Genomic DNA, 5,367 nt, shown 5'->3' with positions numbered 1-5,367 from the left:
CCCCAAATCGCTCTCCTCCTTCCACTGGGAGTGAAAACTGGCAAATCTAAATTTTCCCACTCCGGTCACTAACGCACTACGCCGAGCAGCGGCTGCCTCACCTCCTGCTCACACCCCACGCCCAGCCCCAGCGCTGGAGCAGCTTTCCCCGGGACGCTCTACGGGCAGGACTGGCTGTTGAGTTGTTCATCACCCAGACATTGCATCCCCATGCCAGGCTGCTCCCCTGCCGCAGCGGCCCGTGAGGAACGGGGATATCTGAGCTGACCCCATGGATGGGCACAGGCAATAGCCGGGGGGAGGGCAGGACGGGTACCTGGAGGAGAAGCAAACATTAGTCGCTACGAAAAGCAAAACCTCCCTGATGTTTTTCCTTTTAGGAAACTTGGAAACATCTATTTTATGACATTTTCCAGTGGTTTTTGCCTTGTTTTATAGCAATTGACAATATTTATATAATGACATAAACCACCATAAAGCGAGGCAGCCATGTAAATAGGTGTAAAGTGGAGGCTCCCAGGGAAGCACTAGCCAGCGCCGGACAGCTGGAGACACCACCCAGACCGAGCCAGCTCTGCTTCCCCTGCAACTGCAAGGCCCCTCCAGAATTAATTTGGGTATTATTAGAAGAGAACTCCCACCCTGGACATCAAGCAAACCCCCAAGTCCGTGTTTTCTCCCCTTAGCCAGAGCAGACTCATTTTTCCTTACTTCGGAGCTCCAGGAGAGCCAACAGTTTTGCAGTCAAGGGAACCCAAGGCACCAAGTTTTGAAGCATAAAATCTGACCTCAGGTGTCCAAATGGAGACTTAAAGCCCCAGAGTGGGGCATGGATGCTCTCCTGCAGCTGGCATCAACTGATGCCAGGGACACCCTGCACCGGCTGGAGACAGCTTGGCCTCGGTTCACCGGGATCGCCTTGAACCGCAAGAGACCTTCAGATGCCCTAAAAGTAACCGGATCCAACCCAAAGCCAGTTCTTCACTTGGAGAGCAGGAAGGCAAGGCCAGGGGACACGGGGACTTGGGAACTGCCCACCGAGGACACCTGGACACCCAACACTCACTCCCATTTTCCCACTTTGGGAAGTGCAGTTGTCCTCCCCAGTGCCGCCTTGACACCCCCCACATCCACCCAGGGACAAGCCCAGCCTCTTCCCCAGTTGCACCGGTTTGAGAGGCTGCAGAAGAATGCCCCCACACTCATCCCATGGCCGGACCCCTCCAGGCACCGACACAACCCAGGAAGTCAGAAGGAAACAGAGTTTGCACAAGACATGAAACAGCTCGGTGGCTGCCACAGCCACAGAGACCCGCGGAAGCCAAGTCCCATCCCCATCCCACCAGGACCCCATCCCGTCATCCCTGTTGGAGTTTCGCGCTTTCCAACCAGATCAGAGAAGCCCCTTCGCTCCGTCCCTGATCCCCCAGTGCCCCTCACGTGCTCCCAGTGACCCTGACCCACAGGAGCTGCTGGTGGAACTGGCCCACAGCCTCCTGCCCCGGGGATGGCACAGTAGCCCTGGGTTTGGGGTGTCGGGGGATCCCACTCCTCCCTGCAGCCTCTCCTGCCCCAGGACATCTCCCAGGGGGGGACACCTCTGTCCTGTCACCCATAAAGGGACAAGATGACACCTCTGAACATCAGCCTCTGTGGCCAGGGGCAGCTCTGTTTGGGGACCGACCGCCTTACAACCCGCCAGGAACCCAGCGCCCACCCAGCACCCACCCACCCACGGCCCCAGGGGGCAGGACCGGGGTCCTTGGGCGTGGGGGGACAGTGGGGGTGTCCGGGAAAGGGGCTGCGGTGCCCCCAGCACGGCTCCGGAGAGCAGCTGAAATGCCAAAACAATCATCACCCGGCGGTGGCACCCGACAAAAGTCGTTTCGTCGCGTTTCTGTTCGGTTCGTCGTGTCTCCGCGCCCTCCCCCTGCACACCCGCCTCCTCCCCCCTCACAAAACCTGTGTTCGTTTTGGGGCGGTTTTGGGGTTTTTGTTTTGTTTTTTTTTGTTTTTTATTATTTCTGTTAATATCTTGAACTGTAAATGTTGTTTAGTTACGACCATTGCGTACGGCTTTGGGCGATGTTTCTTTACAATGCATACTAATATATTATGGTTATTATATATGAATATATTTAATGACACGTGAAAAAGTTGTGGATTTTCTTATCGTTTTTCCAAGTTGTTTCTTTTGTTTGTTTGTTCTTGTTTTTTTCCCTTTATTTTTTTTTTTTTTTGCCTCTTGGTTTGTTTGTTTCGTTAGATTGGCTGTAATTGAACCCGAAGGAGCCTGTAACTGTTCAGCACCCACTTGGTAGAACTAAAGTCAGAAACCAGTTGAATAAACTCTTGTAAACTGTAAAAACCTCCAAGGATCTCTGCTTCCTCCCACCTCGGCAAGCCCGAGGGACTGGCACCTGGGTCCCCCCCGCCTCCCCAGGTCTCTGCCAATGTCCCCTTGGCAGGGTCCGAGGTGGTGCCCAGCTGGTTTTGATGGTCAGTCCCAGGCATGTGTCCCCCCGGCAGCGCTCCCCACCAGTGGCTGCACACTCCTGGGGACAGCGGGGTCCCAGCGGGTGGGACTGGGGGTCCCCATTGCATGTCTGGGCTCTCTGGGATTGCCGTGAGCTCTGGGGTGGGGTACGTCCCGCCGGGCTCCCCAGCCTTCCTCTGCTGCTGGAGGAGCTGGTACCCTGCAGCTGGGGCACACCGAAACCCGCGAGACCCCGCACTGAGACGGTGGGCAGGTGTAGGGATGGGGGACAGCCAGAGTCCGCGGTCCAGGGAGCTGCCAACTCCACTCTGGACCCGTTTCCTGCCCCATCTGCAGGTTATTTGCCAGCATTGTTCCTTTCTGCCCATCCTCTGCCAGGGCTCTGGGCTCCATCACCCACCTCCCACAAGGCACCAGCAGTGCCAGATGTCACCAAAGCAGCTGGCACGGAAGACCAGGCACAGGCTGGGGGTACAGGGGGTACAGAGAAGCTAAAAAGCTGGAGGTGGGAGGGAATCAAGGCAGTAAAATGCTGCCAGAGAGAAAAATACAGGGAAAAGGTCTTGCAAAGTGCCGTGGGGTCAGCCCGCCTGACCCGCGCCCTTGGCATCACCAGTAATTTATGAATTGGAAAACATCTCGGGGTCAGAAATCTCAGATCTTTATTGCGGAGACAAATGGGTCACAAGTGCCACCACCTCCACTCCGGGGCTGTCGCCTCCGGCTCTGCGGAGAAGCAAATGGGCTTCCCAGATCGCTCCGGCTCCACGTCCTCCTGGCAGGCGGCCGGTTGTCCAAAGAAGACACGGTGGCTCTGGAAAGAGAGGAAAGAACCTGTTCCCACGGAGGACCAGACCTGAAGCCTTTGCTCCCTGCCTTGTCCCACCAGGCAGTGCAGCACAGCAGCCGCCCACTGTGCCAAGCTCAGCACCGAGCTCAGCACCCAACCTCCAGAAACGCGGGCAGCAGGTGGAGGGAGGGGATTCTGCCCCTCTGCTCTGCTCTCAGGAGACCCCCCCTGCAGTGCTGCGTCCTGCTCTGGGGTCCCCAACATCAGAAGGACATGGAGCTGTTGGAGCGGGTCCAGAGGAGGCCACCAAGATGATGCAAGGGCTGGAGCCCCTATGCTACGGAGACAGGCTGAGAGAGTTGGGGCTGTTGAGCCTGGAGAAGAGAAGGGTCCGGGGAGACCTTCCAGCACCTTCCAGTACCTAAAGGGGCTACAAGAGAGATGGAGAGGGGCTTTGGACAAGGGTGTGTAGGGACAGGACAAGGGGCAATGGCTTTAAACTGAAAGAGGGGAGATTTCAGTGAGATCTAAGGAAGAAATTCTTTACAATGAGGGTGGTGAGGCACTGGAACAGGTTGCCCAGAGAAGTTGTGGCTGCCCCATCCCTGGAAGTGTTCAAGGCCAGGTTGGATGAGGCTTTGAGCAACCTGGTGTAGTGGAAGGTGTCCCTGCCCACGGCAGGGGGGTTGGAACTAGATGGTCTCGAAGGTCCGTTTCAACCCAAACCATTCTGTGATTCTATAAATAAGGACATGTGAAAACGCCCAGCAGCCTTTCGAGATCATCTTTATCCTCATGTAGGAGCCAGGGACTTCTTATCAAGGGCACTTGGACACTCAAGTGCCTCTAACATCTACCAGACCTTCCCTCAGCACTTACATTTTTGATGAAATAACAGCTGGAAGCATCTAAACTCCTGAGCAAGTCCTCCGAGAGAGAAAGGAAGGAGATGGAAGGGAAGGCGAAGTCTCGGACATCTCTCCAGGCACATTCCAGGGGAACGGGGAAGACCTTTGCTTGGAGAAGCCACCGCAGGTACGTGACTCCAGCAGTCCCACGGCTCAGAATCAAGGGTGACTTCAGCATCTTTGTCCCGTGCCTGGAAACCAGAGCAGAGCAGCAGCAGCACAGCGAAACCGCGCCGGCGCCCGGCGAGCCGAGCCGGGCTCTCCATCCCGCTCGCTCAGAGCCCAAACCAGCCGCTCTGGTGTTTTAACCTTCCTCTCACCTTGGAGGGGCAGGGAGACAGCAAAGCTTTCCACGGCATGACACAACACTGCCAAATCCACTGCTTTTTCATAAAACTCCTCACCCACACAACACATTAGATGGTACCTAAAGGCCACGTCCGAGAACCCCTTTGTCGGATGTTTCGGCATCACGAAGTCCCACGTTTGTGCCCTTCCTGGGCACTACCAGCAAAAATGTGTCTGAGGACCCAACGGGTCAGAAAGCAGCTTTTTAAAGCCTCTGTCGGAACAAAGTCACTGCGTCACGTTGCTCAGGATCCATCCCACATGTCCTGGGAATTCAAACAAACCCTTAATTCCCTCCGTAAATGACAGTTTAAACCAGGAACCCAAGCCCGTAGCCTCATCCCAACAAACCATGTGTTTTTCTCCTGCTGCCACCGAAGATCCCGGGGGCTGCGCTGGAGTCGTGCGCGAGACCCCACGGCAGGGCTGAGGCATAGGCTGCTGCTGAGGAACAACCCCAGGAGAGTTTCCAGCGTCGGTCCCTCCGCGCACGAACTGCAGGAATGCACCAGTTCTGAACACATCTCCAAAGCCGCCCCATTACTTGCTTCCAGCTGGAGCAGCCCTGCTTAAAGCTCCGTTTCTAACCTGAGATCAAGCAATAAATGAATCAAAAACCTGTCGTGTCCTCTTGAAAACCACAAGAACACAAAACCATCTTTTTTTTCTTCCCCTCCCCTCCTGCAAAGGCTGTAAGATGGAGCATCTCTCCAAGGAAAAGCAAGCACGCAGGTACCACTTGGATTAGGCTTGGAAAGGCTCCAAGGATTTTCTCCAGCAAAGCACATGGAGATGTGTGGAAGACTCCACTTCATCCCGGCCAT

This window comes from Tauraco erythrolophus, chromosome 20 (genome assembly GCF_009769465.1).
Source record: "Tauraco erythrolophus isolate bTauEry1 chromosome 20, bTauEry1.pri, whole genome shotgun sequence".
NCBI lineage: Eukaryota > Metazoa > Chordata > Aves > Musophagiformes > Musophagidae > Tauraco > Tauraco erythrolophus.
This window is presented reverse-complemented; position numbering follows the sequence as displayed.